Source organism: Phalacrocorax aristotelis, chromosome 6, assembly GCF_949628215.1.
Source record: "Phalacrocorax aristotelis chromosome 6, bGulAri2.1, whole genome shotgun sequence".
Classification (NCBI taxonomy): domain Eukaryota; kingdom Metazoa; phylum Chordata; class Aves; order Suliformes; family Phalacrocoracidae; genus Phalacrocorax; species Phalacrocorax aristotelis.
The window spans coordinates 18494596-18506896 of record NC_134281.1 but is presented as its reverse complement, the minus strand read 5'-3'; the positions used below and the strand labels follow the sequence as shown (position 1 = coordinate 18506896).

At 46.5% G+C, this 12301-nt stretch overlaps 1 long non-coding RNA gene across 4 annotated transcripts in view; it reads right to left on the bottom strand.

Annotated features, from left to right (window-relative positions):
* Positions 1 to 12301, bottom strand: part of LOC142058695 (uncharacterized) — a 264243-nt gene that overhangs the window by 28444 nt on the left and 223498 nt on the right. For all 4 annotated transcript variants that reach the window (XR_012661066.1, XR_012661065.1, XR_012661068.1 and 1 more), the window contains 2 exons: positions 3541 to 3664; positions 2923 to 3031 (listed from right to left, as the gene is read on the bottom strand). This is a non-coding gene — a long non-coding RNA (uncharacterized LOC142058695). The remainder of the gene's footprint in view (positions 1 to 2922; positions 3032 to 3540; positions 3665 to 12301) is intronic.

Sequence of the window (12301 nt, the reverse complement as noted above, 5' to 3'; positions counted from 1 at the left end):
CACGCAGAGACAGCGTTCAGCCTCAGCCAGCCACAAGCATAATGCAGGGGGTGGGGAGAGGGCCAGGAACTTCAAAGGACTAATCATTAGTCTTGCTGCCTAGTCTGCTAAAGACAACAAAATAACCATGTTTGGAGGTGCAGGCTGGTTAGCAGCCTCCTTTCCCCTTTATCCACTCATGTCACAGGGGAGATGAAGCAGCTGCCATGCACTACAGGTCACCACAGTTTCATCTTGGCTCATCCTTTGACTAGATGAAACATTAGATGCCTCCTGGTGATGACCATGGCCCTCTTAAGTACCCACAGTGCCTACACCATGCTCAGATATTTTCTTACTCCAAAAAACCCAGCCACTTTCCTCCCCAGGATGCTCCACCACAACACAGGCTGAGGTGCAGCACTGCTCTCTCAATGCCACACATTATCTTCTGAAGCAGAAAAGACAACATTTTTGTGGGCCACTGACCATCAGTGCATGTAAAAAAGCTTTCCAATCTCTGCTTGCTGCCCTGTCTACATTTCACTGGTTTTCTGGAGAGCACTGGAGTCTCTTTTGTGTGACAGGGATGATGGGAGGAGGCTTTTGCATAGGACTGCCTAGCCAAAATGGCTTTCCTCCCTCCCTCCCTGTTGTCATACTTTTCTCCCTGTTTTTATTCATTCCTTTCCCCTTTCTAAGCCTAAAAGCATGTCTGAGATGTCCTGTTTGCTCTAGACCATACCTGCTTTTGAGCAGACCAGGATCAGCAGTGTAATGGCACAAAGAAAGTCTCCCTTATCTGGCAGCTGTCCCCAGCCAGCCAGCCCAGCTGCCTTCTTCATGGGGTGTCTTGAATCACAGTGACTTTCTGTCAGGACATGCAGTGGGAGATGATTCAGTCCAACCTCATGGGCATACAGCAGGTGTTAAGAGTTATGTGGAGGCTTTGGCAGGTCCCTCCTAATGACTTCACTAGGTGGGACACAGAGCACTTGCACTGTGAGTGAATGGAGGGGGAACACTGCACAGTCACCTTAAGTAATGGAAACCAGTGGCTCAGACCCTCTCATTCTCTTCCGGCTACACAGTACCATTCAACCAGCCCTGGGCCCAAATAGACAACTAAGCCTTCCATGAATGTTAGAGGTGCTCATAGATTGTCAAAAATAGCATGGTTTGCTCCTTCAAAACAGGAGGAAGGACAAGGAAGGTAATTATCAGCTCCCAACCGGTTCAATCCTCCAAAAGCTTGAGCTATTTGTAAGAATTGATTACCTGCCTTTTTCCCTTAAAGCACAGCTCAAGTCACAGCTCAGCTGCTCCCCCATGCTTCAAAATGTCCTCCCAAATGTACCCTCAGCTTGTTCCAGACTTGAGACAAGACATCAGTAAATGCCCTTTCCAGTGGGAGCACTAGCCCCGAGTTAACAGCTCAACAGATACACCAGGCAGCTGTGGTGGTAAGGTGGGGAAGGAGGAGAGGTTCACAGGTGTTGGTGATGCCCACTAGCTGCCCTGAAGACTGTGTACTGATCACGATGAAATAATTGGCAGAGAGGAAAAATCCTATGTTCCTCTCTTTAACATCCATGAATAATACTAGGAGATACCTAAGATGAGTAATTGAAAGGACCTAAAAATCCACTGTGTCCAGCAACTTACTGACCTCCAAGAAGAAGCAAGTCAATAATGTACTTTGCATTTTCACCATTTTCTTGCTTATTTCCCTTTTTGTCCTACACACCAAAAAAAAAAAAATACTACAGCAACTGCTGAGCATCATGATCCTTTTGTAGAAGACACCACACTGGGCCTGCAGTGAGACAAAACTGGAGAAATAGATCATATAATTTTTCATAAAGTTGGGAGAGCTGGTCCCCAAGGGCACATACGAAGCCACTTAGCAGCTATCCTGCCATAATAGCTTTCAGCTTTCCAATATAACTTTTCCTGGGTTTCCTCCAAAAGCTAATAAGACTAAAGCTGCATGGAACAAGCTCACTCTATAGAATTTCCCTCACTCACCATCGGACAGCAGATGTGTAACTGTAGGGCTAATGCATTTGAGGATTTATTCATCAGCTAGGTGGTCTGGCCAGCAGTTCCTCCCAGTACTTCCTTTCCTGGATCTGTGTGCAGTTGGGCAATTTTCAAAGGCAGCAGCGGTACCCCCAAGCATGTCTGACCATACCATTTATTATCAGTGCACCTCAGCCACCCACCCATGTCACACAACTTGCAGTCAACCCTGTCCATAAGGCTGAGAGTAGAAATGCAATGAGGAGTACAAGTGGTAACAGCTTGGACTCATCAAAGGAACCTAAGTGAATATGGCACCTGACTGCTACCGAAGTTGATGGGAATTGGGCACCTCATTGCCCTAAGTCTGGACAGAAATTGCAACCAGGCACTCCCATCCTAACCAACCCAATCCTGTAGGTAACTGCTCGACTTATCACTGTGATTTGGGGATTAAAAATCAACCATCTACACACAGAATTTGTACCCACTGTCTAGAAGCCAAGCAGGACATGAAGTGGCCAAATGCCAAAGGCAAATGCCTTTGCCTTCCATATTTCACTCTTGGTGACTTCTCAAAGAGTTATTATATCATTAATATCTGCATGAAGCTTATTCTGAGTGGTTTACTGGAAAATTACAACTTGTCAGCAAGTAGCATAAAATGAGTAGGATTTGAAGGCAGGACAGCCCATCATAAAGGGCTTTTTAGATACAGCTGTGATGCTGGTACTTAATAGAGTATTTTAAGAATTATTCCTAAACAGCTACAGGTCAAGCACATATTTTATATAATGGATGCAAGAAGGACTGACAGTCTGATTTACAACTGGAATCCAGAGTTTCTTGCTTTTGAAAGGACAGTCTTTCTCCTTGTCTTACAATTTCCATTTGGAAAAACAAATCCCCTGCAATGCATACCTGGCTTTTCATTTGAGCTCTCCAAAGGTCCTAGGGAGACACCATCAAAGACAGTCAAGTACCTTAATACTCCAGGACCTTTCTGTGCACCTCCTTCTTTAGAAGCAAACTGAAATAAGAGGAATAGTTTTACTCTAGGAGGTCTGCATAAGACTTCAGAAAAGGTGGTATTTCTTGAAAGCATGCTTGTGGACATAATTCTTCAGTCACATTCTTTCTGTTTTATTTGGGCAGCTGGTAGGTTTGTTCATCATCTGTCACTCTGGACAAATAAGAAGATGACGTCAGAGCTCCCTGGGCCTTTGTGCCATCAGGTGATTCTCCTCCGTGGCTGACTCTGAAGTTGGGACCCCACCCCCTCCCGTAGTAGGACTTTAGATGCACTTTGATGTGGGGAAGGAGGCTTAGCAGCATGACAGCTTCCTCTCTTCCCTGTAAAAACACTAGATAATTGATCTTGCTACCATTACACGGGTAAGGATATGAACACAGACACAACAGCCCATAGATACCAGAAGACCCTAGGTGTCCTTCATCCCACTGACCATTGCTGAAATCTATCAGCTAAAGCTCCCCCTGTTCCACTTCTACGCCAAATTTCTGCCAAATCTCCAGTACCAGAAATCGTTGCCTACATCTTCTGGGATTATGATGCATTCCTTCTTCAGACTTACACAACCATTTCCTTCTCAGTGGCAGAGGATTAAATTGCTTTCCAAATCAGTGGAAACACTCGGTGCTCCTACAAATAACATATTAGTATTAGGGCAAATTAATCTCTGATCTCATTCATCATTTGCTTCAGTCCTCTTGGTAGTCAATGTATCAATCTTTTGACAGTCAGCACAGACTTCATATGGTCTCGGAAGAAAAAGCTTTGACATCTGGTTTAGCCACTGCAGCTCCAGCAGTGTGGGAGTACAGGGTGTCGAGGACAATCCTGATGCTGTTCTTGGATGCCAGCAATCCAGTTGTAATGACCTGCAACGGCTCTCCCTGAACAGACAACAGCACAGGCCTTGCAAAATTACTCATTTTCACATGGCTTCCTATTAGTAACCTTCATCAGAAACCTGAGGATTTCCCATTGCAGGTTCATCTGAATCAACCTGCTTACACAAGGACTCCATGTGCTCCCCTGAATGACTTCCCTTCCCACATTTCTCATTGTCAGTGAAGTGGTGCAGAAGTGGTTTAAATAAGTTATCACCTTGGTTAGTGATAATGAGAAAATCAAAATAAGCTGTTCCATAAATGTGATCATTATCTAGTAAATTAAATGAGATATTCAAAGTGTCCACCCAGCAATGGCCAAAGAACTTCTCTTACTCTGCACTTCTTTTATCTGGGAGAAAGAGGAAATGATTACAACCCCCCTAAAACTGGAGACTTCAATGGGCACACTGTCATTAAAATCATCTGGCTTTCCATGCTTGCTGCAATCTGTTCAAAGACTGAGAAATTAAACTCTGGATATTGCTGGTGCTAACAGCCAGTTAACATGGATCAGATTTTTGATGTTTGTCTTCTCCAGAGAGGGGCTGGGGACACCACACGTCACCAGGGTGAGAATTACTGACATGCATATACTGCCTAGAAGTCCACTGCAGATAGCCAGGGGCTGCAGGGGTAGCTTGGGGTTGGAAACCTACAGAAGATGCTCGGGAAAAAAAAAAAAAAACCAAATTGAAAGTGTGGAAAACAGGAGTTTGTATTTACTCTTTTGTTTCACAATGCAAAACACTGACAAAATCAAAATAATTCTCTATTTTCATTGCCTTTTTCTTTGTGGTTCCGTTGATCCCATTTCCTCTTTCAGAGATGAGGATAAAAACATGCCCCTCCAAAACAGTTCCTCCTCATCCCTGAAAAGAGCTGACTATTGGGGAGTGCCTGCTCCATGGCTGGTCCCTTGGCCCCTGCTCTCTGCTTTGCTCTGGGATGTAAAGTGGTTTGCAAGAGACAACATGAGCAGCCTGTGGGCTCTCCCAGGGCAGGGGTGCTCCCATACCAGCAGCCCAGCAGAGCTCAGGGGTGGCTGACATGTCCCCAGTCCGTGCCAGGCCAATCGCTTTCTTCACCCCAGTTACTGGCACACCCCAACGTGGGGTTGCTTAAACATGTGGGATCTGTGAGGGATGTGGCCCCTGAGCAGAGGAGAGATCTCACAGTGGAATCCATGCAGAACACATGTCCAGTGAGCTTGTATCTAATGGTGCTTCAGCCTGCAAATGCTTGTCATGCTCTCATGGAAGTGTAGCAGCCTCGGATATTTTGTAGCTTATACAGGAGTCTCAATAAACCACAAACAAGCAACCAAACTGTGAAATGCAGAGCAGGCTCATGGTATTCCCAAGAAGCCAAAACTGCCTTCAAGGAAGCATGCTGCTGGAGAAGAAGGTGTTGGGCACTCTCTATGAGAGTGCTTTCCTCCAGCAAGCGCCCTGCTCTCCCTTCCTGACAGATTATCATCAGGATGGAGTAAGGACAGAGGCAAGGAGCACAATGCACTAATCCAGAGTCCGGAGCTGCCTGAGCCAAAGAAAAACCTCCGTGGCAGTGGTGGAGAGCAGGAGCTGCAAGCTCCGGCTGGCCATCAGAGGGCAAACTGCGCCAAGCATTGCTGCACGGTTCACCACCTGCATTGCTAACTTTTCTTCCAATCAGCCTCCTTTATTGAAAGATAATCCAGTCCTGCCTTCCAAGGAGTTTTAATTGGTCAGAAATTTTGGAAGGTCTCTTATTTCAACCAGACAGAACCGCTGGAAAAGGCAGCAAGTGAAGCAGGACATGCTAGGAATGTCCTGCAGCTCCCTGGGCCAGCACAGGAATTCCTCTTTTCCCCAGTGGCAGAAACATGACAGCACTAGTCAAAGAAGGCTGCTAGGAAACGTCAGAGATGGTTAAAAATAGGGATTGTTCTGATCCAATGTTAACTCTTGACAGAGAAGGTGGTGAGGTGGATAGAGAACTGAACAACAGAGCTCAGAAGGTTGTGATCCACTGTGCAGAATCTGATCGGAGACCTGCCACTAGTGGTGCTCCCCAGGGGTCTGTGCTGGGTCCAGTCCTATTCAACATATTCATCAATGACCTGGATGAAGGGACAGAGTATACCCTCAGCAAGTTTGCTGGTGGTACAAAATTGGGAGGAGTGGCTGATACACCAGAAGGCTGTGCTGCCATCCAGCGAGACCTGGACAGCTGGAGAGCTGCACGAGGGGAACCTCATGAAATTCAACAAAAGCAAGTGTAAAGTCCTGCACCTGGGGACGAGCAACCCCACACGCCAGTATGGGTTGGGGGCTGACCTGCTGGAAAGCAGCTCCGCTGAGATGGACCTGGGAGTACTGGTGGACAAGCTGTCCATGAGCCAGCAATGTGCCCTTGTGGCCAAGAATGCCAACGGTATCCTGGGAGGCATTAAAAAGAGTGTGGCCAGCAGGTCAAGGGAGGTTATTCTCCCCCTTTACTCCACCCTAGTGAGGCCACATCTGGAGTACTGTGTCCAGTTTTAAGAAAGTCAAGGAGAGTTCAGTGGAGAGCTACCAAGATGATCAGAGGACTGGAGCATCTCTCTTATGTGCACCCTGCCGTGGGTGTACCTGCTCAAGCAGGGGGGTTGGGTGAGATGATCTCCAGAGGTCCCTTTCCAACTCCTATCACTGTGTGATTCTTTGATTTCTTGCTGTGTGCAGGGAGGTACTCTGGAAAGCATTGCTGGGTGCAGCCACCACCACCAGTCTGCCTTTAGTCAGGAGTCTCTCCCCTGGGCTGCCTTCAGTTGTCCCAGCTCCCCCTCATATTTTCCTTTATAGCCTGTTTGTTTTCCTCCTAACACTACAGAAATCAACCCAGAATGGCCATTTTTGTGGCTGGCCTGTTTCCAGCATGCTTTCTGGCCGGCCTGCATTCCTGATGGCAATAAGCAGCATCAATTAACAAGGAGTGGATGCTGTAGTCCATCACCATAGAGAGGGGCAGGCTGTCAGAACATGACCTGAAGATCTCTTTATTCTCCTGGTTTTGCCCAGCAGCTTCTCCTTCATCTGCTTGCATGCATGTCTCCATTCCTTTATTTCAGCTTTTATGAATGGAAAAGCATCAAGGTGGCTTCCTTGCAAATATCTTTACAACCTTTTATTTATTGGTGAATTTTAAGATCAATATCAATTGAACATCATGTGCCTGGGACTATTCCCGAGTGCTTTATTTTATTTTAGCACTCAGCATGGCCCACATTGTAGAGTAATGTTCTAGCTGGAAAGTGGTGAGGATTATTAACATCAAGGAAAGATAAACTTAAGAGCAGAGTGCTAGGACAGCTAGCGAGCTACTCGCTACCCATCTGCACACAGTGCTTCCAACAAGCACTCCTTATTGCTGCATAATGCTAGGACTGAGAAAAGCCTCTCTCATCCTGAAAAATCAGAAATGTCCCCAATACACCTCTTTCCACTAGGTAGAAGGCAGGTCATGCTCAATAAGCAGTGAAATATTTGGAATTAAGTTACAAAATTGGGAAGCAGGTGGACTCATATCTGGTCTCTCCAGCCAGCTGTCACTGCCACATGAAAGCCCACGAAGGAAATGAACAGAGTTGCTCTATTTCTCCATTCCTTGAAGCATCATGGAGAAACTGATGGGCAAAGCTCATCCAAACATCATTGCTCAAATAGATTGCAATGGAAATATAGTGGTTTGAAGTAAAAAGGCATAGTCTGCAACCCAGTTTTGATGGGAAGATTTCCAAGACCAGAGAGAAACAAACTGGCTGACCTGCTATCACACCCAGAACAAATAAATAAGCTACAAAACCTTTGAAAATTGCCACAAATGAACTTGTTATCTGCTGCCACCTCTGCTTGCCTGGTAAAAACCCACCCTGTCCATGTGCTAGGAAGGACGAAATAGCCCAGGCTGTAATTATCTCAGTGACCGCATGAAGCTGGAGGTGCAAACCTGGTGACAGTTCTTGCATACCTGGCAACCTTCCCAGTGTCATTATAAGTTTTGCTTGAGTAAGGTCCATGAGGGTCCGGCGAGCTCTAGTAAGCACCAGCTCTGCTTGGCAAACAGAGACATTGCCAGAGCTGAAAAGAGAGGTACTCATGCAGAAAGGCAGCCTGGTGAGGAGCGAAACTAGTTGGCATTCAGTGCAGGAGAGCAAGGAGAAACCGAGCACCAGCCACAAGGGCAGCTGCCCTGTGCTTGAGCTGCTCCTGGCTGACGTGTGGCTCAAATCCATCTTTAAATCCTGACAGTAAGGAGCCTGAGGCCCTGCTAATCCCATGCTCTCACATCTGCACAGCTCCATTACGCAGCAGGCGGCAGCTGCTGGGACTGCTGTGTATTTAGTACACTTCCAAGGTGATTTAGCTCCTTTTGGTCTGCCCAGCTCTTTGCTGTGCCTGAAAGCTAAAGCCACACTACAGCAACACCCATACTTTGTGATGGAACCTCAAAGCACACATAAAGCTTGAGCCACGGCCTGGGGGGTTAAGGGACAGGTTTTCTGGGACTGAGCCTCAGCCTACACATCAAACCACCAAATCATCAACCAGGCATGAGTGCGGTGAAGTCTAGGTGTCATGCACAACCAGATCATTTGGGCATTGTGGTTCCCAGGCTCAGGCACCTGGCTTCTGCCAGAGCTGGTCAGCTAAGGTCAAGGCAGTGACAGCATCATCCTTGCACTGACAAGCACAGCAGGGATTTGGTTGCAAGCCCTGGCAAGCCGTTAACCTTCAGAAGCAATGGTTTGCCATGGTGTCTGCAATGCAATGGACCACGCCAGACAGGACGTCTTTCTATTTTACTTCTGCTCTAGCAGGAATGGGCAGTTGACAGCACCTGATCCCAGACCATGGTTAAAGAGAATGTTTCCAGATCACTGCACAAATAATAGTAATATTCACGGAATTACATGAAAATGTTGCTTTTCTAACTCCAATTTCAGGTTGAAAGGCAGTGTTGTTAGCAGTCACACATGAGCTCAATTGCTTTGATTAAAGAGCAACTGTCTAATCTCTGTCTGGATGCAGTCCTGGGTTTTAGTGCCTGATTAGCTACTCCCTTCCAGGATTATTTTGCATCTTTGCATATGTTGGAGCTCTGTGTTTCCATTTGTCACTACAGACAAGGAACTGTTTAAACCAACTCTCATTTGCACCAGCAATTTAAAGCACTGTGTGTGAGTTTGTGGCTGAGTGGTAGCCAGAGCACATTTCAAGGAGCTTTTAGGGCAATCTGCCACTTCTCATGGAGCAAACCCAGGACAGGACACTCTCAAATCAAAGCAGGTTTTCACTGTATGTCTTAGCCGTCATGGGAGACACCAAGTATCACCTCCAGAAAATCAGCAAGTTACCACCAGTTTCAGTAGAAGTGGTTGGACAATTGACTCCCCATCCTGTGAACATCAGGGCTTTCACGTGAAATAATAAAAATAAAATAGGTTTTAGGTTTAGAGTTTTTCATTTCCCAGCACAACTCATAATTGCTGTAGAAAATACAAAACTTACTGTGGAAATTGTTTACATATCAAATTTTAATATTCCTTCTAAGAAAAAAATCAAAACTGCTGGAAAAACTTCCTGACCAGCTGTAACTACCTGCCTCCTAAATAGTTTACTCTGATCAGTTATCTCTTATTATCTACAGGCACTTGTCCAATCTGTATCCCACTCCTAGATCTAACATCTTCTTCCTTTACCACTGTAAGTCCTCACATCCCATTTGAGATCTCTCAGGACCATCTAAGATCACTCTTCTCCCAGAAAAAGACACCAGGTCAGTCCAGTGGAGCATAAACTGCACCAGTTTTTGCTACTCTCCTCCTGACTGTAGACCTAATTGTGCTAATGATGATGCAAAGCTGCTGTTCTTCAAGATCAGCCCGTGCTGGGCTTCTCCCTCAGGCCAGCATAACCACAATGCATTAACCCCAGGGAAGAGCAGCAGCTGGAGGACAGTCAACAAATCCATAGCCCCTTTGGCACAAGATGGCCAGATTGTCCAAGGTTTAGAGCCAAGAGGTTTGCTTCGAGCAACACCTAATGCCTCAGATGACCCATTGCTTCTACACAGCCCTCTCCAGTTCTCCCATCTTCTATGTATTGCTAAGTACCATATTTAGGGTGCAATTTTTGCTGCAGCCAAGGCATTTCTGTTCAGAACAACAGGATTCACACATTGGAGGAGGTGGGAAGATCTGGGGCAAAGGAGAATGGGGCTTAGTCACTGCCTCCATATCAAAGAAACAAAGAGAATATTTTCACAACAGTGGCCTTAAAAGAGAACAAAACACCCCTGTTAAATTGGTTAACTGGGTCACAAGAAATGCATGAAAGATATCCATACTTTGGAACGGTGGTATGGAAATCTTCACGCAACAGCTTAATGAGTAACAGCAAAATGAAGCAAAGAGCGTATCAGGTGATTCACATACAGCTCCTGCAGTTTCACACCATGCTGTAGCCATGAGAGAAGGCTCACTTTTGTGTCAAGACAATTCTGCCTACAGGCTGCCCTGAGCCTTCAGCATATTTTTTCTTCCCTCCTTTGTTTTTATGTGTGTCTAATTATTGAGGATGTTCATAGAGAAATGGGATTTCTGGTCTCTGGAAGCCCATCTGCTCTCACTGTTTATTTCCTGCAGTCATCACAGTCATCTTGTAATGAATTCCAGCATCACGACCACACTGATGGCTCTTCCCATGGGGAACATGCAGAAGAACCACCCTGGTGGAGAAAGCAGGCCTGCAGTACCCAAAGGACTCTGAAGACATGGGAAAGAGCAGAAGGTGTCCCCATGTTTCATGAGGCTCCCACCAATGAAGGAAAATGTGGGAAACAGGATTCACTATGGCAACACATCCTTTCAGGCTGGGTACCTGGGGACCTCTGGAAGGCACTGCTGGGACACTGCACGCTTCCAGTCCACCAAAGCCGGCTTCCCACTGGGGTCACTGGTTGGGCAAAGAAGTTGTGCTGGCTTGATGCTGATGCAAGCAGTCCTGGCTGGCGAAAGAAGGCCACAAAACTGGCTGAAGGGATAAATCTGGCAATGGCTTTTCAAAGGCTCAAGAGCTTTGAGTTGGATCTACCCATGCCCTTCCTTAGTGTAAGTGTGCCATCAGCAGCCTCCATGACTCCCTCCTACTCAAGCACCTACCAGAGCAGTGAACTTCTGGAATAAAGAACTACAGTAAAAACTTTAAAACTACAAAAAAAAAAAAAAAAAAAGAAAAAAAAAAAAATTAAAACAAACCCTGCTCTCACTCTTGCCTTGAAAGGCAAGTCCTTTCTTTTAGGCTTGGTTTCACTGAGCCTTCCAGACTGCTGTAAACTCAATATAATGGGCTCCAGGTGCCTTCTCCCACCAACTCTGTACCCTGGCTCTGCACCCATTTTCTGTTCATCTGAGGAGCCTCCAGCTGGTCTTGGGCAGTCAGGTCCCCCTTCAGGCTGGCCTGGCTTCCCTTCCCCATTAGGCTCACTGCCCTATAGCCAACTCAGATGTTTCTCCCCAAGAGCAGGCTCCAGGGATCTCTGGGAAGGCAGACCTTTCCCCCTTTCAGAGCCAGACCTAGAGCACACAGCTATGGTAGAACACACCCAGCCAGGACAGAATCATGACCGGACACCGAGCAGACTACACATACCATCAGATGGTTAGAGAAGCCAAATTTGCCAAGGGAATTAATTGTACCACTAGTGCACATGCTGTGGAACAGTTCATTGGGTGGACTTGAAAGAGCAGAGAAAGCAATACTCCACAGGTCTGTGCACAAACTTTCAAATGAACCATGCTCACATCTGGTTTCCACCTGTTCTGCACTCCCCTTTCCTGCCCGCTGCATGCCTTGAATGTCTGCACAGACTTTGCAAGGTTACCAGCAAGGAAAACAGTGGGTGCCTGCCACTCCCCAGCTTGATACTTCACTCCACCAGCTCAAAGGAGCTGAGGTTTGTCCCCAGCTCATGTGTACCTGCCCACTCCATCCCACTTGCACCCTGCAGCAGCGATGCCTTCGTGGCAGATGATCTCTCCCTCCTTGAACATTTCCAGAGATATGGTGGCCAGCCCGATAGTACAGGCAGACTGGGGGCATCCAAAGCCTCATGGAAAGTACATAGACTACACCATCCTGCCCCAAGGATTCATGCAGGAGGGATAACACCTTCTATTTCAATTTTGCTTTCTACAAACATGGTGATTGTTTACTGGAAAACACCCAGGAAGAGATACAGTTACTGTCTCCTTACTGTATGCACATACTGCCCAACTGAGCTGTTTTTGGAGAGGCCCACATGATGGAAGGAGCATAGTAGGTTGTTCTAAGCAAAGCACAGCTTTTGGGATGATTTGCTGTCT